Source organism: Bos grunniens, chromosome 11, assembly GCF_055505025.1.
Source record: "Bos grunniens cultivar Pamir isolate PY7600 chromosome 11, Bosgru_T2T1.0, whole genome shotgun sequence".
Lineage (NCBI taxonomy): Eukaryota > Metazoa > Chordata > Mammalia > Artiodactyla > Bovidae > Bos > Bos grunniens.
In genome coordinates, this window is record NC_141175.1 from 47,456,236 (window position 1) to 47,479,568 (window position 23,333).

General features: G+C 38.9%; 1 long non-coding RNA gene and 1 pseudogene across 3 annotated transcripts in view; one reads left to right on the top strand and one right to left on the bottom strand.

Moving 5' to 3' along the window:
- Positions 1–23,333, top strand: part of LOC147363060 (uncharacterized) — a 72,913-nt gene that overhangs the window by 1,578 nt on the left and 48,002 nt on the right. The window contains exon 2 of one of the 2 annotated variants that reach the window (XR_015136752.1): positions 1,210–1,859. The exons of the other annotated variant lie outside the window; for it this stretch is intronic. This is a non-coding gene — a long non-coding RNA (uncharacterized LOC147363060). Of the gene's footprint in view, positions 1–1,209; positions 1,860–23,333 lie in introns of those variants that run through there. 2 annotated transcript variants of the gene reach the window in all.
- On the bottom strand, positions 16,639–19,235 carry LOC147363061 (multifunctional methyltransferase subunit TRM112-like protein pseudogene; annotated as a pseudogene). Its single transcript, XR_015136751.1, has one exon. The product of XR_015136751.1 is annotated as a multifunctional methyltransferase subunit TRM112-like protein pseudogene (transcript).

Genomic DNA, 23,333 nt, shown 5'->3' on the forward strand with positions numbered 1-23,333 from the left:
GCCAATGATGTGTGGGCTAAGTAGAAAGACAAGAGGTACAAGAAAAGTACATGATAAGATTATATAAAATATATAACAAAATTTTATGTGTTCAATTTTGTATTATGTAAAAATTTTATATAGAATTAATCAGAATCAGAATCCATGCTACTGCTAAGTCACTTCAGTCGTGTCCGACTCTGTGCAACCCCAAAGACAGCAGCCCACCAGGGTCCTCTGTCCCTGGGATTCTCCAGGCAAGACCACTGGAGTGGGTTGCCATTTCCTTCTCCAGTGCAGGAAAGTGAAAAGTGAAAGTGAAGTCACTCAGTCATGTCCGACTCTTCCGGACCCCGTGGACTGCAGCCTACCAGGCTTCTCCATCCCTGGGATTTTCCAGGCAAGAGTACTGGAGTGGGTGCCATTGCCTTCTCAGAATCCATAAATAAGTGCAAATGAGTAGAAGTTAAAGCTGATGGGGTTGTTGTGAAGAAAGACATTTTTAGGTAGGTCTTTTTCTGTTTCCAGCTTTAATGTCATGCTTACCTGTGTATTTTCTTTTAACATTTTTAGATATCTTCTTAAAAATAGTTCAATATTTAGTCCTTTTGAAGTTTAGTTAGGAGGAAGAAGGGAAGAATCTAGCATGATTTTTTTTTCCCCCTAAATGACTTGGTTGCCCTACACTATTTATTGAACACCACCCAGTCTTCTCTCTGATTTAAAATTCTAAGTTTATACTGTACTAAATTTCCACATATACTTTATTTTCTATTCCATTGACTTGTTATTGGATAATAATATTGTTTTAATATACTTTTAAATTATTTTTAAACTGCTGGTAGGGTAAATCCATGGTTAATAGTCTTCTTTTTTGGAATATATTTTTAAAGAATTGTTTCTTAAAAATATTTTTGATGTATATAAAAGAAAATTTTGTCATATATGTACATTAAAAAATATAATGTGAAACAATCATCATAAGATCTATGACATGAGCTTGCATCAGTCTGTATATTCCTCCCATTCTACTTATGCCATCCTCTCCATAGATATTTCTTCCATAGTAACTTTAAAATTGCTTTGTCAGATTTAAAGAGTTGTGATTTTGATTGGACTTGCATTAATTTTATAGATTAATTTAGGGGAGATGGGTATCTTTATAAAAATAATAAATAAGTAGTTTTTAACTGAGTGCTTTCTTTGTGTTCATTCATTCAATCCCCACAGCAACCCTATTATCATCATCCTCATTTTACAGATGAGAAGACTGAAGCATAAAGAGATTGAATAACTTGTTGAAGGTCAAGAAACTTGTTGAAGGTCAAGCAACTAATTTGACTTAAAGTCAAATTCAGGCAGTTTGGTCCCAGAGCCTGTGCTGTTAACCTCTTATGTTGTATTGCCTCTCCACGGTATGCAGTCTGCTCATCTATAAGAGACATGCCATTCAATTTGCCTGCACCACTTCCTCATGTTCCAGTCTTTATCTTTTGTTAGTGAGCAGGTACCCACTTAACCCTCTTCCTTCCCCTACCATAGCTGATTGGACCAGGAGTAGGATTCAAACTGGCCCAATCAGATTCTCTCTTGAAAAATTTGCAATTAGTCTTACCTGGTCTCAACCTAGAAAGTGATGATACTAGCACATAAGGGAGGGAGAGATGTCTGACCCACATGCAAGTGTGTAGACCAAATAGGCCTGCAGAGAGCGACAGATAGAGAGCAGAAGAGTTACAAAGCCCTGGGTTCCTAGAAGTGAGTGGTAGGGAAGTTAGTTGCCTGGGGTTCTGGAACTTTCCGGGTCCTGGTTTGCCCTACTAAACCTATCTACACAAGGTACTACTCTTCAAATAAACTTCTCTTTCAATTTAAAGTCACCTAAATGATTCCTCTTTCTTTTGAAACCAAATATGCTGAATAGAAGTACGTGGCCCTCTGTTTACCCAAGCTTTCTTTTAATGTTTCCCAGTGGCATTTTCTTCATAGATCTATATATTTTTTGTTCAGTTCATTCCTAAATGTATTTAAGGTGTTTTCCTCTTTACAGTGATAAATCTGTTGTTGTTGTCCCCTTTACATTTTAATCTACAAAAATTCTACTTTCATCAGTTGAGTCTGCCAAATGTCAATGACTTGTAAATGTGACATTAGCCTTTGAGGTGGATTTCAAAATGATATGTTTCCCACAAGGCATTTTTTTTTAGTTCTATACTTTCAGTTGTGCTGGTGATGATTCATTTGAGGATGATGATGATTCATCTGATGGTAGTGAGCCACGAGGATCCCAAAGAAGTATAGAGTTTCCTTGATTTAAAAAGAAAGTATCATATATGAATAGAAACATTGAGTTCCCAACAGTATTTAGCTAATGTTAGATAAAATGAAGAAACTTTCTTTTGGCTGTGCCATGCAGTTTGTGGGATCTTAGTTCCCTGACCAGCCATTGAACATAGGCCCTCAGCAGTGAGAGTCAGAGTCGTAACTGCTGGACCACCAGCAATTTCCTGAAAACTATTTTTATTTTTTTCTTTTTTAAAAATTTATTTTAATTGGAGGCTAATTACTTTACAATATTGTGGTGGTTTTTGCCATACATTCACATGAATCAGCCATGGGTGTACATGTGTTCCCCATCCTGAACCCCCATCCCACCTCCCTCCCCATCCCACCCTCAGGGTCATCCCAGTGCACCAGCCCTGAGCACCCTGTCTCATGCATCGAACCTGGACTGGCAATCTATTTCACATATGATAATATACATGTTTCAACGCTATTGTCTCAAATCATCCCACCCTTGCCTTCTCCCACAGAGTCTAAAAGTCTGTTCTTTACATCTGTGTCTCTTTTGCTGTCTTGCATAGCGTCATTGTTACCATCTTTCTAAATTCCATATATGTATGTTAATATACTGTATTGGTGTTTTTCTTTCTGACTTACTTTGTATAATAGACTCCAGTTTCATCCACCTCATCAGAACTGATTCAAATGCATTCTTTTTAATAGCCAAATAATATTCCTTTGTGTATATGTACCACAGCTCTGAAAACTCTTTTTATTAAGACCAGTCTTTCAGATACAAAACGATAAAACAATCAGTTCAGTTCAGTCACTCAGTCATGTCTGACTCTTTGAGATCCCCTGGACTACAGCATGCCAGGCCTCCCTGTCCATCACCAACTCCCAGAGTTTACTCAAACTCATGTCTATTGAGCCAGTGATGCCACCCAACCATCTCATTCCCTGTCATCCCCTTCTCCTCCCATCTTCAATCTTTCCCAGCATCAGGGACTTTTCCAATGAGTCAGTTCTTCACATCAGGTGGCCAAAGTATTGGAGTTTCAGCTTCAGCATCAGTCTGTCCAATGAATATTCAGGACTGATTTCCTTTAGGAGTGACTGGTTGGATCTCCTTGCTGTCCAAGGGATTCTCCAGAGTCTTCTCCAACACCACAGTTCAAAAGCATCAATTCTTGGCTGCTCAGCTTTCTTCACAGTCCAACTCTCACATCCATACATGACTACTGGAAAAACTATAGCTTTGACTAGATGGACCTTTGTTGGCAAAGTAATGTCTCTGCTTTATAATGTGCTGTCTAGGTTGGTCATAACTTTTCTTCCAAGGAGCAAGTGTCTTTTAATGGCGTCTTTTTCATGGCTGCAGTCACCATCTGCAGTGATTTTGGAGCCCCCCAAAATAAAGTCTGTCACTTTCCATTTCTTCCCCATCTATTTGCCATGAAGCGATGGGATGGGATGCCACGATCTTAGTTTTCTGAATGTTGAACTTTAAGCCAACTTTTCAGTCTCCTTTTTCACGTTCGTCAAGAGGCTCTTTAGTTCTTCGCTTTCTGCCATAAGGGCAGTGTCATCTGCATTTCTGAGGTTATTGATATTTCTCCTGGAAATCTGGATTCCAGCTTGAGCTTCATCCAGCCCAGGATTTCCCATGATGTACTCTGCATATAAGTTAAATAAGCAGGGTGACAATATATAGCCTTGATGTACTCCTCTTCCATATCCAGTTCTAACTGTTGCATCCTGATCTGTGTAAAGGTTTCTCGGGAGGCAGGTCAGGTGGTCTGGTATTCCCATCTCTTTCAGAATTTTCCACAGTTTGTTGTCATCCACATAGTCAAAGGTTTTGGCATAGTCAATAAAGCAGAAATAGATGTTTTTCTGGAACTCTCTTGCTTTTTTGATGATCCAGCAGATGTTGGCAATTTGATCTCTGGTTCCTCTGCCTTTTCTAAAACCAGCTTGAACATCTAGAAGTTCACAGTTAACATACTGTTGAAGCCTGGCTTGGAGAATTTTGAGTATTACTTTACTAGAGTGTGAGATCAGTGTAATTGTGTGGTAGTTTGAGCATTCTCTGAGGTTGGAAGGAGAACACCTTTTCCAGTCCTGTGGGCACTGCTGAGTTTTCCAAATTTGCTGGCATATTGAGTGCAGCACTTTCACATCATCATCATTTAGGATTTGAAATAGCCCGACTGGAATTCCATCTCCTCCACTAGCTTTGTTTGTAGTGATGCTTCCTAAGGCCCACTTGACTTCACATTCCAGGATGTCTGGCTCTAGGTGATGATCACACCGTCATGAGCAGCGCTTGCATGAGACCTTTTGAGGGAGGTCACCATTGCCATCATCTTCATTACCTCCACCATAGTTTGGCCCCAGGTAAATAACGGAGGGAACACAGCCCCACCCATCAACAGAAAATTGGATAAAACAGTAGGGGACATTATTTGGATAAATATTTCAAATATAGTAGACAAAAATGTAAGGGTTAGAGAAATTGACTTCTCATTCTTAATATAGTCATGTAAATTTATCCAAACCCTCTGGGTCAAGTGTGTTTCAGAATTCAAAATTGTTGGGATTTTAGGCAGGAATATAGTGTATATACCATATTTTCTGTAACACTTCAGTGGGGTCTAGAGCAGCATCTTAAAATCAAACATCAAACATGCCACAAAAAATGCATTAGTATTAACACTAATTTGGATAAAGCTATATGACCTGTATAGTAACCACATATATGTTCAGGTAAGATTTTGCTGCTAAATGAATTTGACTCAAACTTGTGAAAAACTTTAGGTTTCTAAAGATTTTTTGGATTTTGGAATTTTAGTAATAGTCTATAGATCTGTACAAGTGAATATGTTCTGATTTCAACATCTGGTGAGCACTGGGGGTCAATTACAGTGTTCTTTGAAGTCCTGGCTGGGTTAGATGGTCTGTGGTTTGGGTGTTTAGTCTGAAAGCAAGAGAGTACACTTTTAGAAAAACAAAATACAGACTTTGAAGTAATTATTGAAAAAATAATGTTTAAAGTACCTTAACTTGCATTCTTAACCTTTGTCATCAGTCATTATTTCAATGTGTGGTGTATTTTTTTGGTTGAAAAGAACTGCAATAAACAGTAATACTTTCTATAAAATCTTAATATTAAAAATTGCCTTAAATGATCCTTGGTGTTTTCATCTTTTATTTCTAGCATATAGAAGCACTTCCTTCTAAATATCCTACGACTGTAAAGATACTATTTCAGTTGAGTCTTTTAAGGTGTCAAAATTAAGGAACCTATTCAGTCATCATATACATTGAGTGCTTAGTCTGTATCAGACTGTACTAAGTGCTGAGAATATCGTTTGGTGGAAAAGAAGCACACATAAATAGGACATTATAATATCCTGTGATAAGTGATGTGATAGGGTAAGTACAGTGTACCATGAACACCATGTTCTAGGGTAAGGGAAGGACTAGAAGTTAACAATGAAATTAGGCATGTGAAATGGGGAGGGAAATTTTAAAATGTTCTGAGACAGTGATTTTCCACATACAATTCATTGACAAGCTGAATCAACATCACTTGGGAATTTGTCAGAAATGCAGATTCTCAGGACTTATTTCAGACTTCCTGAATTTAAAACTCTGAAGTTGGAGCCTGCTGCTGCTGCTGCTAAGTCGCTTCAGTCGTGTCTGACTCTGTGTGATCCCGTAGATGGCAGCCCACCAGGCTCCTGCGTCCATGGGATTCTCCAGGCAAGAGTGCTGGAGTGGGTTGCCATTGCCTTCTCCGAAGTTGGAGCCTAGCAGTCTGTTTTAATAAACCTGATCATCCCTGTGGTTTTGAGGTACACTACTGTTTGAGACCCACTGTTATGAATAGTAAATATGAAAAAAATCAGAGCACATACGCAATCTGCTATAAATGGCAAGATGTTTAGTGTAATTGAATGGCATTATTCACTATTTAGTGTGTCTGGATGGGAGTGGTGTGGCAGTGTGGAGGAGTCATGGAAATGAAAGATAAGGTTGGAAAGATAAGCATGCTTCATTTGGGTCTTATCAGTCATGTTAAAGAGTCTGGACTTAATTTATTCAACAAATGTTTATTTTATATCTACACTATAGTACAGTGTACAAAATAGATTCCCTGCTCTCAGGAAACTTAGCCTTGTTGTTCAGTCGATCAGTCGTTTCCAACTCTTTGCAACCCCATGGACTACAGCATGCCAGGCTTCCCTGTCCTTCACTTAGCCTAAGAAGCAAATAAAAATATATATTTGTATATCAGGTGGTAAAAAAATGCCATGACACAACAACATGGATGAATCTCCAAGGAATAATGTTATGTGGAAGAGGCCAATCCCAAAAAGTTAATATATATGATTACATTTATATAACATTCTTGAAATAAAAACAACTAGAAATGAACTGGCTAGTGGTTGCTGAGGGTTAGAAGGGAGTAGAGGTTAGAGGGTCATGGGTGTGGCTGTAAAAGAGCACCATGAAGCCTTGATAGAACTGGAAATGTCCTGTATCTTGGCTGTATCAACGGCAATATTGCACTGTAGTTTTGTAAAATGTGGCCACTGGGGGATACTGAGTAAAGGGTACACAGGATCTCTATTATTTCTTGCAAGTGCTTATGAATCTACAATTATTTCAAAATAAAAAAGGTTTTATGAATACTAAATCAGGATAGAGTATTGAAAAGATGAGGGGATTTATTTTATATGGGATAGTTAGGAAAGACCTAGGTGACGAAGGTAGAGCATTACATAGGAATACTTGGAGAATGTTAGAAATACAAAGACCCTGAGATAGGGTGTGCTCGGTGTGTGTGAGGAATAGTAAGGACAACATTGTAGATATGATAGGTGAGCAAGAGGGAGAGCAGTAGGAAATGAGATCAAAGAGTTGGTGGAGGTGGTAATGGTGGAAACATCATATAAGGGGTTATAGTCACAAAGACTTTTCATTCTGAGTAAAATGGGAAGCTGTAGGAAAAGTAACAATCCAACTTAACCTTTTAAATGCTTTGCTTCACAGGGTGAAAAATTGACTAAGTGAAAGGAACATGAGATTATCGAGGTTTGGTCCAAGGTGGCAAGAGGAGGAGGTAGTGAGAAGTAGTGTGACTGGTAGTGTGAATAAGTTTTGTAGTACAGTTGACTGGATGTTCTAATGAATCGGATGTGGGATGTGTGAGAAGGAGAGGAGTCAAGTGTGGTTCTAAGATTTGGGCCTGAGCAAGTGAAGAATGGTGTTACTATTTTATGAAGTGGTAAATTTGAAGGAAGAGCACTCTAGGGCAGAAGATTAGCAGTTTAGTTTTGGGCTTGTTGAAATGCCTGTGGACATACAAATGGAGATGGGAAATAGCCTGTGGGATATGTAGTTTGCATAGGAGTTGAACCCGACATAGGAATTTCGGAGGCAGCAGCATGTAAATGGCATTTAAAGTCATGGACTAGATGAAAACTTCAATGAGTGAGTGTGTAGATAGGAAGAGAAGAAGTTTAGGCAGTGAGTCCTGGACACTTGAATTTTTAGAGGTTAAGAAGATAAAGGAGAATTCAGCAAAGAATGCTGAGAAAGAATGGCCGTTGATGTAGAAGGAGAACCGAAGAGGGAGGTGACTTGGAGATTTAGTGACAAAACTATTTCAAGAAGAAGCCAACCAATAAATCAAATGCTAGTGTTAGGTGGTATGAGATATGAACTGAGATTTCTCCTTGAGATTTGACTGCATGGAGGTCATTGTTGATTCTGGTAAGTGCAGTTTTTATGACACAGTGGGGGGAAAATCTGATTGGAGTAGGCTCAAGAGAGAAAGGAGAGTCAGTAAAAATTAAGTGTAAACAATTCTTTGAAAGTGCTTTGATCAGGGATGAGAAGGTGCAAAGAGAAGAGGCAGAAACTCTACCCTAAGAACAGTGGGGAGTCCATGGAGAACTCTTGGTGTCTACCCTTTCAAGGACAGTTTAAAATACTTGACATGACTGCTTTGTTAATGTGTTTTCATTAGCTATTACATGCAAGAAAAAGTTAGCTAACATCTTAATTTTATGTCCTATGAAACAATGTCATTGAAAGTAAATAACTCAAGTTTTTAAAGAATATTGGATGTCAGGTTTTGATTGTCTGCCTTAAGTAATAAGAGATTTGTTCTATGTCTCTGTGTGTGTGTGCGTGTGCATATGTATATATACAGTTGATCCTTGAACAACTTGGGACTGAACTGTGAAGGCAGTTTAAACGCGTAATTTTTCAAAAAATATATTCAAAACTTTTTTTAGATTTGTGACAGTTTGAAAATAACTCAAAAATTGTGTAGCCTAGAAATATCAAAAAGAAGTAAGGTGTGTCATGAATGCATAAAATATACACAGGTACTAGAGTATTTTATCATTTGCTGAAGTATCATTTACTGGATGGTAGTTCATAACATTGTGCAGGAGGTGCTGACCGAGACCATTTCCAAGAAAAAGAAATGTAAGACGGCAAAGTGCTTGTCTGAGGAGGTATTACAAATAGCTGAGAAAAGAAGAGAAGCAAAAGGCGAAGGAGAAAGGAGAAACCTAACTGAATGTGGAGTTCCAGAGAATAGCAAGGAGATATAAGAAAGCCTTCTTAAGTAAACAATGCAGAGAAATAGAGGAAAACAATAGAATGGGAAAGACTAGAGATCTCTTCAAGAAAAGTAGAGATACCAAGGGACTATTTCATGCAAAGATAGGCACAATAAAGGACAGAAAGAGCAAGGACCTAACAGACGCAGAAGAGATAAAGAAGAGGTGGCAATACTACACAGAAGAACTGTACAAAAAAAGGTCTTAATGACCCAGATAATCACGATGGTATGATCACTCACCTAGAGCCAGACATTGTTTAATGCGAAGTCAAGTGGGCCTTAGGAAATATCACTACGAACAAAGCTAGTGGAGGTAGTGGAATTCTAGCTGAGCTATTTCAAATCCTAAAAGATGATGCTGTGAAAGGGCTGCACTCAATATGCCAGCAAATTTGGAAATCTCAACAGTGGCCACAGGACTGGAAAAGGTCAGTTTTCATCCCAGTCCCCAAAAGCAATGCCAAAGAATGTTCAGACTACTGTACAACTGTGCTCATTTCACATGCTAGCAAGGTAATGCTTAAAATCCTTCAAACTAGGCTTCAACAGTAAATGAACCAAGAAATTCCAGGTGTTCAAGCTGGATTTAGAAAAGGCAGAGTAACCAGAGATCAAATTGCCAACATCCATTGGATCATAGAAAAAGCAAGAAAATTAAAAAAATATATATGCTTCATTGACTATGCTAAAGCCTTTGACTATGTGGATCACAGCAAACTGTAGAATATTCTTAAAGAGATGGGAATACCAGACCATCTTACCTGTCTCCTGAGAAACCTGTATGCATATCAAGAAGCAACAGTTAGAACTGGACATGGAACAGACTGGTTCAAAATTGGGAAAGGACTACGTCAAGGCTGTATACTGTCACCTTGCCTATTTAACTTATATTCAGAGAACATCAAGAGAAATGTCAGGCTGGATGACTCACAGGCTGGAATTAAGATTTCTGGGCGAAATACCAACAACCTCAGATATGCAGATGAAACCACTCTAATGGTAGAAAGTGAAGAGGAACTAAAGAGCCTTTTGATGAGGGTAAAAAAGGAGAGTGAATAAGCTGGTTTAAAACTCAACATTCAAAAAATGAAAATCCTGCTATCTGGTCCCATCACTTCATGGCAAATAGATGGGGGAAAAGTGGGAACCACGACAGACTACTTTTCTTGGGCTCCAAAATCATTGTGGATGGTGACTGCAGCCATGAAATTAAAAGACGCTTGCTCTTTGGAAGAAAACCTTTGACAAACGTAGACAGCATATTAGAAAGCAGAGACATCACTTTGCTGACAAAAGTCTATAGTCTAAACTGGTTTTTCCAGTAGTCATGTATGGATGTGAGAGTTGGACCATAAAAAAGGCTGAGCACTGAAGAATTGATGCTTTCAAATTGTGGTGCCAGAGAACACACTCTAAGGACAGTGAACGCACTCACTGTCCTCACCCTTGGACAGTGAGGAGATCATCCAGTCAAACCGAAAAAAAAATCAACTCTGAATATTCACTGGAAGTATTGATGATGAAGCTGAAGCTCCAGTACTTTGGCCACTTGATGTGAAGAGCCAACTCACTGGAAAAGACCCTGATGCTGGGAAAAATAGATGGCAGGAGGAGAAGGGGGTGACAGAGGATGAGATGGCTGGATGACATAATTGACTCAATGGATATGAGTTTGAGCAAACTCCGGAAGATAGTGAAGGACAGGTAAGCCTGGCGTGCTGCAGTTCATGGAGTCGCAAAGAGTCACACTTGACTTACTGGCTGAACATCAACAACTATAAAATATATACAAGTCTATTATAAAAAGTTCAAATTTTTTCAAAATTTACACAGACACTTACAGACCATACATGGAAACATTCCCAGTTAAGAAAAAGATAAACAAACATAAAGATGCAGTACTAAATCATAACTGCATAAAATTAACTATGACACATAGCGTACTACTTTGATAATTTCATAGCTACCTCCTGTTGCTATAACAATGAACTCTAGTGTTTCGTGTTGCAAGTAAAACTCTATGTGACACTAAATATCTCCATGTGAGCAGTTGTGTCTCTAGTAAATTCTATATTGCAGTAAAAAATTATCTCTTATGGTTTTCAAAGATTTTTCATGTTTAGTGCAATGCCATAAACTTTGAATAACACCAAGGACCCATACGAAGTGCTGCTAATGATCCTGGAAGTTCTTACAAGAAGCAGAGTCATTATATTACAAGAAAAATTTGAACTGTTTGATATGCAGCATAGATTGATCTGTTTGATCTGCAGCTGTGGTTACCCACCATTTCAAGATATAGAAATCCAGTGTAAAGACCATTGTTTAAAAGGGAAAAGGAAAATGAAACCATAGCTGCAGCTACAGAAACTTGTAACTGTTGCAAAACTTTGCACTGTTGATGAAATGCCTTTTTATCTCATATTGAAAATGTAACCCTTTTGTGTGGGTGAAGTATTGTTGTAAGAAAGACTTATCTATGGAGTCTAATATGATTCCAGAAAAAATGAAGTCATATGACAACTTAAAAGGAAGGTGAAAGACCTAAAGCTGGAAAAATTAATGTCAGCAAGAATAGTTTGATAATTTTAAAAAGAAGTTTGGCTTTAAAATGTCAAGATAATAGAAGAAGAAGCTTCTGCTCAGCAACAGACAGCAGAAAAGTTGTCATTAAAAGAATCCTTGAGGAGGAAGGATGTCTGCCTAAACAAGTTTTTAATGCAGACAAAAGTATTCTGTTCTGGCGGGGGGAGGGGCATGCCACAAAAGACATTTATTAGTAAGGAAGAGAAGTGAGCACCAGCATTTAAGGAAAGGATAAGCTAACTTTACTATTTTGTGCAAATGCAGTCCAGTTTATGATCAGGACTGCCCTTATCTATAAAGCTGCTAACTCCTAAACCATGAAGGGAAAAGATAACACCAGTCTTTTGGTTTTACAATAAGAAGGCCTGCACTACCAGAACACTTTTTCTTGATTGGTTCTGTCAACGTTTTGTCTCTAAAGTCAGGAAGTACCTTTGCCAGTAAGTAATTGCCTTTTAAATTTCTTTTGATACTGGACAATGCCTTTGGCCACTTCAGACCTCAAGAGTTCAACTCCAAAGGTGTTGAAGTGGTTGCTTGCCACTAGACACAATGTCTGTAATCCAGCCTCTAGATCAGGGGTCATGTGAAAGTGTTAGTTGCTCAGTCGTGTCTGACTTTTTGTGACTCCGTGGACTGTCATGGAGCTTGCTAGGCTCCTCTGTCCATTGAATTCTCCAGGCAAGAATAGTGGAGTGGGTAGCCATTCCTTTCTCCAATGGATCTTCCTGACCCATGGATCAAACCCAGGTCTCCTGCATTGCAGGCAGTTTCTTTACCATTGAGCCACCAAGGAATCCCAGATCAAGGGGTTATAAGGAACTTTAAACCTCATTATGTATGGTACTTTATGGAAAAGATTGTCAGTGCTATGGAAGAGAAACCCAATAGAAGATCATAAAAGTCTGGAAGGATTATACCATTGAATATATGCCATCACTGTTGTACAAAAAGCACTGAAAGCCATCAAACCTGAAAGGATAAATTCCTGCTGGAGAAAACTGTGTCTAGCTGTTATGCATGACTTCACAGAATTTACAACAGAACCAGTCAAGGGGATCGTGAAAGAGATTATGGATATGGCAACAAAGGTAGCGAGGGGGAGTGAAGAGTTTCAAGATCTAGATCTTGGAGAAATTCAAGAGCTAGTAGACACCACATCAGAGGAATTAACAGAAGATGACTTGGTGGAGAAGAGTGCTTCTGAACCAAGACCAGAAAATGAGGAAGATGTAGAAGAAGCAGTGCCAAAAAACAAATTGACATAAGACAATCTGGCAGAAAGGTCCCAATTATTCAAGGCTACTTTTGACTTCTTTTATGACCTCAGGACTTCTATCATATGGGCACTGAAACTAAAGCAAATAGTGGTGGCTACCATATAGAAACATTTTTAGAAAAATGAAAAAGCAAAAAAGTCATTCAGAAATTACAATATTTCCTTAAAGTTACACTGAGTGTGCCTGTCTCTCTTGCTTCCCCTTCCATCTTCTCCACCTCTTCCACCCCTAAGACAGCAAGAGCAACCCCTCCTCCTGCTCTTTCCCAGATTACTCAATGTGAAGACAAGAATGAAGATCTTTATGATTCACTCTCACTTAGTGAGTGGTAAATCATCATGCTAATAGTAAATCATTATTGAAGTAGTAAACTTGTGTATGTGTCTTCGTGTGAAAATCTAAAAACTGTGGGGCAAAAACTGTATGAGACTTTTTTTGTGTCTCCATCATTATTGCCTAAGTGTTCATTTTACAGAATATCATGTGGTTTGTGGTATATGAACGTTTTTAGAGAAAGGAAAAACCAAAAAAGTCAGACAGAAACTATGATGTATTTCCTTTGTGTTGCATTGAGTATTCCTGCCTCCCCTTCTACCTCATCCACCTCTGCCACATAAGACAGCAAGACCAATGCATCCTCTTCCTCCTCAGCTTACTCAGTGGGGAGACATGTGGATTAAATGAAATATTATACATTAAGGATTTATTATACAGCAGTAACAAAAGGTACATTTGATTTGATTTTTTAAAAGCAAAACTAATTCTTTCACAACTAACTAGTTCACATCTAATGTTCCCATATATATACATATCTCAAAAAAAAAACCCTTTAATGTAGATTTACATGAAAATATTACTTGGTTCCAGAAAGAAATATAGAAGTAAAATCAGTTTTAGTAATTGTTTTCCAATTTAGAACATTATGTTGGCTAGGATTCTGCTTTTAATAAACTAGTCTCTTAAAGATATAGATGTAAAACCTAGAGATTGGGGAGGGGATGACCTATGAGACAGGAGATTTGGACATCTCTGCCATGTGGGCTGAGTAGTATATAAGCCAGTTTACAGAGAAAATAGTTGTATGTAACATTCACCAAGAATTTAATATCAAACTACCAGGCTTTGCAGAGAGATAACCTGGATCATGGAAAAAGCAAGAGAGTTCCAGAAAAACATCTATTTCTGCTTTATTGACTATGCCAAAGCCTTTGACTGTGTGGATCACAATAAACTGTGGAAAATTCTGAAAGAGATGGGAATACCAGACCACCTGACCTGCCTCTTGAGAAATCTGTATGCAGGTCAGGAAGCAACAGTTAGAACTGGACACGGAACAACAGACTGGTTCCAAATAGGAAAAAGAATTCGTCAAGGCTGTATATTGTCATCCTGCTTATTTAACTTATATACAGAGTACATCATGAGAAAAGCTGGACTGGAAGAAGCACAAGCTGGAATCAAGATTGCTGGGTGAAATACCAATAACTTCAGATATGCAGATGACACCACCCTTATGGCAGAAAGTGAAGAGGAACTAAAAAGCCTCTTGATGAAAGTGAAAGTGGAGAGTGAAAAAGTTGGCTTAAAGCTCAACATTCAGAAAACGAAGATTATGGCATCCGGTCCCATCACTTCATGGGAAATAGATGGGGAAACAGTGGAAACAGTGTCAGACTTTATTGTTTTGGGCTCCAAAATCACTGCAGATGGTGACTGCAGCCATGAAATTAAAAGACACTGACTCCTTGGAAGGAAAGTTATGACCGACCTAGATAGCATATTCAAAAGCAGAGACATTACTTTGCCAACAAAGGTCCGTCTAGTCAAGGCTATAGTTTTTCCTGTGGTCGTGTATGGATGTGAGAGTTGGACTGTGAAGAAAGCTGAGCGCCAAAGAATTGATGCTTTTGAACCGTGGTGTTGGAGAAGGCTCTCGAGAGTCCCTTGGACTGCAAGGAGATCCAACCAGTCCATTCTAAAGGAGATCAGCCCTGGGATTTCTTTGGAAGGACTGATGCTGAAACTGAAACTCCAGTACTTTGGCCACCTCATGCAGAGTTGACTCATTGGAAAAGACTCTGATGCTGGGAGGGATTGGGGGCAGGAGGAGAAGGGGACGACAGAGGATGAGATGGCTGGATGGCATCACTGACTCGATGGACATGAGTCTGAGTGAACTCCGGGAGTTGGTGATGGACAGGGAGGCCTGGCGTGCTGAGATTCATGGGGTCGCAAAGAGTCGGACACAACTGAGCGACTGATCTGATCTGATCTAATCTGAACCTGCCCAAAGCTCTGTAGTTTGTAAGTAAGAGAAGTGGGTTTTGAACCCAGACAGTTTATATTAGAAGCACAGGAACTTCACCTCCATCCTCACAGAAAAAAAGGAATAAAACTGAGATAAAGAGGAAGAAATTGAGATAACAAATGGCAAGAGTTCTGCTTAAAGTTACATAAGCAGAGAGCAAAAAGGGAAGTTATTATAAAGACACAATAAACCTGGTTACCTCCCAGAATCCAAGGGCAAGGTCTCTGGAAGGACTTTGAATTGATGATTCATCAGGAAGCAGGCAGGATGTCTCACTGGATGGCAGAATTCGTAGTGTCTGTAGTATATATTGGGGCTTCTATAAATAAAATCTTTTATTTTCAATTATGTTCTTTTCCATAAATGTACAGTAGCATAAATATCAGTCAATAACACAAATTTCCTTCAGGTATAAAAGAAGCAGCACCAGCCTAGGAGTCTGAAGATTTGGATTTTGTTCATAAACATTCATGGAACATAAATGTTCATGAAAACTTTGAGGAGTGATAGAGTACGCTTGATATGTTTAGTATCTTGGTGGCAGTGTTGGTTTCACAGGTATATACATATGTCAAAATAGTGTACACTTTAAATGTGCAATTATACCTCAATAAAGTTGTTTACTCTTTTTTTTGAAGTACAGTTGATTTACTATGTTGGGTTAGTTTCTGGTGTAGAGAAAAGTTATTTAGTTATATATATATGCCAAAGCCTTTGACTGTGTGGATCACAATAAACTGTGGAAAATTCTGAAAGAGATGGGAATACCAGACCACCTGACCTGCCTCTTGAGAAACCTATATGCAGGTCAGGAAGCAACAGTTAGAACTGGACATGGAACAGACTGGTTCCAAATAGGAAAAGGAGTGCGTCAAGGCTGTATATTGTCACCCTGCTTATTTAACTTCTATGCAGAGTACATCATGAGAAACGCTGGGCTGGAAGAAGCATAAGCTGGAATCAAGATTGCCGGGTGAAATATCAATAACCTCAGATATTCAGATGACACCACCCTTATGGCAGAAAGTGAAGAGGAACTAAAAAGCCTCTTGATGAAAGTGAAAGTGGAGAGGGGAAAAGTTGGCTTAAAGCTCAACATTCAGAAAACGAAGATCATGGCATCTGGTCCCATCACTTCATGGGAAATAGATGGGGAAACAGTGTCAGACTTTATTTTTCTGGGCTCCAAAATCACTGCAGATGGTGATTGTAGCCATGAAATTAAAAGACGCTGATTCCTTGGAAGGAAAGTTATGACCAACCTAGATAGCATATTCAAAGCAGAGACATTACTTTGCCAACAAAGGTCCGTCTAGTCAAGGCTATGGTTTTTCCAGTGGTAATGTATGGATGTGAGAGTTGGACTGTGAAGAAAGCTGAGCGCTGAAGAATTGATGCTTTTGAATTGTGGTATTGGAGAAGACTCTTAAGAGTCCCTTGGACTGCAAGGACATCCAGCCAGTCCATTCTAAAGAAGATCAGTCCTGGGTGTTCTTTGGAAGGAATGATGCTAAAGCTGAAACTCCAGTACTTTGGCCACCTCATGAGAAGAGTTGACTCATTGGAAAAGATCCTGATGCTGGGAGGGATTAGGGGCAGGAGGAGAAGGGGATGACAGAGGATGAGGTGGCTGGATGGCATCACTGACTTGATGGACGTGAGTTTGAGTGAACTCAGAGAGTTGGTGATGGACAAGGAGGTCTGGCGCTGCAATTCATGGGGTCACAAAGAGTTGGGCACGACTGAGCGACTGAACTGAACTGATGTACATATTCTTTTTTGTTTTCCGTTATGGTTTATTACATGATATTGAATACAGTTCTCTATGCTATACATAGAACCTTGTTGTTTATCTATTTTATATATAGTAGTTTGTATTTGCTAATCCCAAACTCCTAATTTATTCTTCCCCTACCACCTTTCCCCTTTGCCAACCAAAAGTTTGTTTTCTATGTCTGTGAGTTTGTTTCTATTTCATAAGTAAGTTCTTTTGTGTCATGTTTTAAACTCTACATATAAGTGATAAGCATATGGATTTGTCTTTCTTTCTGACTTCCTTCACTTAGTATGGTCATCTGTAGAGCCATTCATGTTGCTGCAAATGGCATTATTTCATTCTTTTCCATGGTTGAGTAGTATTTCATTATGTCTATATGGCACATCTTTATCTTTTCGTCTGTCAGTGGGCATTTAGGTTGCTCCCATGTCTTGGCTATTGTAAATAGTGCTGCAGTGAACTTTGAGGTGTATGTATCTTTTTGAATTAGAGTTTTCTGCAGATATATGCCCAGGAGTGGGATTGGTGATCATATGGCATCTCTACAATTAGTTTTTTAAGGAACTGCATACTGTTTTCCATAGTAGCTGTGCCAATTTATATTCCTACCAACAATGCAGGAGAGTTCCCTTTTCTCCACACCCTCTCCAGCATTTATAATTTGTAAACTTTTTAACGATGGCCATTCTGAGCAGTCTGAGGTGGTACTTCATTGTAGTTTTGATTTGCATTTCTCTAACAATTAGCAATGTTGAACATCTTTTCACGTGCCTATTGGCCATCTGTGTATCTTCTTCAGAAAGTGAAAGTTGCTCAGTTGCGTCCAGCTCTTAGAGACCCCATGGACTATGCAGTCTGTGAAATTCTCCAGGCCAGAATACTGGAGTAGGTCACCTTTCCCTTCTCCAGAGGATCTTCCCAACCCAGGGATTGAACCCAGGTCTGCATTGCAGGCAGATTCTTTACCAGCTAAGCCACAAGGGAAGCCCAAGAACACTGGAGTGGATAGCCTATCCCTTCTCTAGTGGATCTTCCTGACCCAGGAATCAAACCAGGGTTTCCTGCATTTCAGGCGGATTCTTTACCAAGTGAGCTATCAGGGAAGCCCAGCTATTTAGGTCTTCTGTCCATTTTTTGATTGGGTTTATTGTTGTTCTTGAGTTATATGAGCTATTTGTATATTTTGGAAATTAAGCTTTCGCTGGTCACATCTTTTGCAAGTTTTTTTCCCATTCCCCAGTTGTCTTTTCATTTTCTTTTATGGTTTCATTTGCTGCATAGTAGCGTTTAAGTTTGGTTAGGTCTTATTTGCTTATTTTTGCTTTTATTTGTATTGCCTTGGGAGATTAACTTATAGAGCATTTGTGCAATTTATGTCAGAGAATGTTTCTCTATTTTTTTTCTAGGAGTTTTATGGTGTCATATCTTACGTTTAAGTCTTTAAGTCATTATTAGTTAATTTTTTGTGTGTGATGTGAGGATATGTTCTAAATTCATTAATTTATATGTGTCTGCCCAATTTTCCCAATACCACTTGCTGTAGAGACTGTCTTTTCTCCATTGTATATTCTTTTTTTTTTTGAACCTTTAATGAGAAAAAAATATAATATCAAGCTCAAAAACATAGTGTGTTTGTTGTGTCAATAGGCCAAGAATTAGGGATACATAGGATAGGACTAGCAAACAAGATACATGTAAACAAAGGTACACATGATCATAGAGTGAAAAACCGGTGCCTGGCACAAGTTTAAGTCTCAGTTTCCTCATCACGGGCTTCTCTGGTGATTCAATTGGTAAAGAATCTGCTTGTAACACTGGAGACCCAGGTTCCATCCCTGGGTTGGGAAGATCTCCTGGAGAGAGGAATGGCAACCCACGCCAGTATTCTTGTCTAGAGAATTCCATGGACAGAGGAGCCTGGCAGGCTACTGTCCAGGGTGTCACAAAGAGTCAGACATGACTGAGCAACTAACATACTTTCCTCACCACTCAGCAACCAACATGTTGGGGATCCCATGGCTGATGGGGAATAGACATCCTGACTCTGGGCATTGCAGGATGCCCTCCAACATATCCACCTCCAGCAGTATATGGTGCCTCTTTCTCAGAAATTTCTTGTCATGCTTATATCCCTGAATCGTCTCTTTGGGCACCTTGATCAGATGCAGGCTGTTGGCAGCCTCCAGAAGCACTTCCCACTCCACTTTGAGTATCATACATGCTATGAAGTTGGGGTTGAACTCCACAGGGTTGATATGGACCTCAGTGGCCATGCAGAGGGAAGCCACAGGGCCTCACTCCCCACACATGCAAGCTCAGCAGATTGTGGGTGAGCAGCTTCATGTTTATGTTACATGCTCTTGCAAAGCTGGAACCAGGAGCTCCATTGTATATCCTTCCCTCCTCTATTGAAGATTAGTTGACCAAAGGTGTGTGGGTTTATCTCTGAGCTCTCTATTCTGTCCCATTGATTGAGATGTATGTTTTTGTGCCAATACCACACCGTTTTGATTACTGTAGCTTTGTAGCATTGTCTGAAGTCTGGGAGATTTATGACTCCAGCTTTGTTGTTTTTCCTCAGGATTGTTTGAGCAATTCTGGGTCATTTATGGCCCCACATAAAATTTTGAGTTATTTGTTCTGCTGCTGCTGCTGCTGCTAAGTCGCTTCAGTCATGTCCGACTCTGTGTGACCCCAGAGACGGCAGCCCACCAGGCTCCCCCATCCCTGGGATTCTCCAGGCAAGAACACTGGAGTGGCTTGCCATTTCCTTCTCCATTTGTTCTAGTTCTGTGAAAAATGTCATGGGTAATTTGATAGAGATTACATTAAATCTATAGATTGCTTTGGGTAGTATAACCATTTTAAAAATGTTTTTCCAATTCAAAAGCATAAGATCTTTCTGTTTGAATCATCTTCAGTTTCCTTTATCCATCATATAAGCCTTTTACCTCCTTGGTCAAATTTGTTCCTAATTTATCTTTTGATGTGATTTTAAAAGGGATTTTTTCCTTTCCCTTTCTGATATTTCATTGTTAGTGTAAAGAAATGCAACAGATTTCGGTATGTTAATCTTGTATCCTGTTTTTGCTGAATTTGTTTATCAGTTCTAGTAGTTTTTGTGTGGAGTCCACATTTACTACTGCAGAAACTGAGTGTCTGGGAAATAAAGTAAATTGTTCCAGGATATGTAGTAGGTAATACAGTGAAGATTCAAATCCATGTCTTTGGATTCTGTGAACAGGGAACTGTCTCCTTGTGCTTGCCCAGTCCCAGGCATTAGAAGCACAAAGAAACACGAAGATGAGTAAGGCACAGTCCCTGCCCTCTAGAAGCTTAGAAGCCAACCAGTCAGTTAGAAATGTAAGCATATAGTTGAAGTAAGTTCTAACTCTGTGTGCTAGAGTTATCCAGTCTCCTGGAGTAGCTGCAGCATAAGGTAGATGTCATATCCCAGGTCTCTTTTTTAGTCTGAAGAAGAAGAAGTATTAGTCTCTCAGTTGTGTCTGATTCTTTGTGACCCCGTGGACTGTAGCCCGCCAGGCTCCTCTGTCCATGGAATTCTCCAGGCAAGAATACTGGAGTGGGTTGCCATGCCCTTCTCCAGAGGATCTTCCTGACCCAAGGATTGAACCTAGGTATCCTGCATTGCAGGCAGATTTACCATCTGAGCCACTAGGGAAACCCTATTATTTTATTTTATAGTACTTGTAAGTTTTACTTTCTTTATAAAGATTAACTCATAATTCTCATTTAATAATGTTATGAGGTAGTCACTATTATATTCCCATTTTACAGGTGAGAAAATAAGGTACAAGTAGGTTAAATAATTTATCCAAAGTCACACAGTAGTAAGTGGCAATGCTAGGATTCAAATTCAAGAAGTCTAGCTCAAGAGTTTGTATTTCCATCACTAGACTTTGTTGCCTCTAAACCTTTCTAGCTCAGAAAAATTAATGTTAGCATCCACCAAAGTGATCTGATTCTAGGGTGTTGACTCATTAGGTGCCATCTTATTGCTTAACAATGAACAGTGTAACTATCAAGTAGACTGGATACACTTGTTCTGTTTATTATGCTTTTTCTAGGCAGTTCAACCTAGGAAGGCAAAGGCTTGTTGGCTTGCTTGGAATCAGATCAAGGGGAATTAGCTGGTTGATCTTAAGGACCTTCTGATTCCATTTACACTATAAGGTTATGTCTGTGGCAACCATTTCCCTGTATAATACTGAAGGCGTACTGCTTTTAAGATGTTTTCTAAACTTAGTGATGACCAATCCTCCTCAAGGTTTGAAATACTCTTTATTTAGACATTGTGTTAGTCAGGCTTCCTCTGTTTGTAAGTGTGGACAGTCCCAACTCAAATAAATGCATGTCCCTGGCAAGTTAAGAGATGGATATAGCTTCTCTTATTTTCATTCAAATGAAATCATCCTCTAGATTTCTTTTTTTATCTGTATCCCTCCCCCTCCACAACTCTTGGCTCTACTTAGCTCTCTGCATTGACCTCATTCATTCCTAGATAAAGATACTACCATGATGGGTTACCTATCCTGTTTTGTATCAATCAATATGGTCAAGAGAATGAGATACTCTTGTTTAGTTCAGCTTGGTTTATTTGTCCATCTGTGTGGCCTTAAGGGTCTGAGTTTACTTGATAATCCCACCAGAAGAACATGTTGAAGTGAAGAAGGCTACATTCCTCAAAGGATGTACAGACAAAAATAATAGTATCAGTAAATCGTATTGTAGCCTGAGACAAGAGAAAAAATTCATTAAAATAGATTCTGTCCTTATTTAAAATCTTGATGGGTTCATCATGGATTTTTTTCTATTAATTTTGATTTTTAAAATATTTCATTAAAATATTATTTATCTTGATTTTTCAGTTTTTTGGCATCCCTTAAAATTTGCATTAAAGGCAGATGTCTCACTTGCCTGGCTTCCTGACCTTAGTCTTGACCCTGTTACGAGGAGTCAACTTACTTCAGAGGTTAACATGGTGTCTGGCTCAAAGTAAGTGCTCAATAAGTGTTTGCAAAACAAATAGATTTATGAATAAATTGAAAAGTTTATTCTCTGAGATATATGATGAAGCTGCTTTCTATCGTTTTTTAATATACAAAAACATGGTTTATAAATTCATGTTAAGCAAACTCATAAGAAACTGAATGATAATCAGAACATTAGTTTAAAAGCCTGCAATTATAAATGTGAGAAAATAAACTTCTTGGAGAGAAGGGTAGAGGAGTAGAAAGGTTACTGATGTTTGTTGTGTCCATGTACTATGCATTTTATTTATTTATTACCCACTATATGAGGCATTTTGTGTATCATTATATTTAATACAAGCCTATGTGGCTGATATCTTTATATTGTTTAAATAAGGAAGCTGAGGCTCAGACAAACTTGCTCTATAACTAGTAAGTGACAGAGAAAGGATTTTAACACATATCTTTCTGTGTGAAATGACCTTATTCTGGCTGCTGCATATGTTGGAGGCAAGGTAAGCTAGAGTAGAAGAAAAAGAGAAAAATACAACTGTATCTGTCCACAGTATCAAACCCATGTCTTACACATAAACACTGAGAATATAATTATGAAACAAATGCGTAATAAATAAAACTTCCAATTGGTTTAGATAAATTAGTTACTTTGGCTAACTAAAGCATTATTCCTTCTCAATTTGACATTATTTTTCATTTAAACACAAAAAAGAAATAACTTACCTCTTCTCCACATGCCCCAAGTCTTAAAGTAATTCACAATTATGGATAGTAGTCTGAGAACATTCATGTCATCACCTCTCACCTAAAATTCAGAAAGGTGTGTGTGTGTGTGTAAAACACACTGAACATGTACATGCATTCATTCTTTAATGCATTCAAAATATACAGTATTTATTGCTGCTAAGTCGATTCAGTTGTGTCCGACTCTATGGGACCCCATAGACGGCAGCCCACCAGGCTCCCCTATCCCTGGGATTCTCCAGGCAAGAACACTGGAGTGGGTTGCCATTTCCTTCTCCAATGCATGAAAGTGAAAAGTGAAAGTGAAGTCGATCAGTCGTGTCCAACTCTTAGCAACCCCATGGACTGCAGCCCACCAGGCCCCTATTGGATACCTGCTATTTCCATTGGACTGTTTTACATTTCTACATGCTACACACACGCGCGCATGTGCATGTCAACTTATAACAGCTTGGAAAAACAAGAAAGAGTTTTATCAGAAACATTGGGAAATCCCTACAAGATCTAAGACAGATCTTGTAAATGAAAACTAAATGAAACCACAACCCAAAAACTTGTAGGAGAGGAGGGTTATAGAAAGATGACTTTGGTGTCATACCAACTCTGGACTCAATGGATAAAACAAATGAGATGGACAAGCCCTGGACATTCATTAAAGTGATTAATTGAGGGAATATATTAACTAGGCTGGGACTTCCCTGGTGGTCCAGTGGCTAAGACTCTG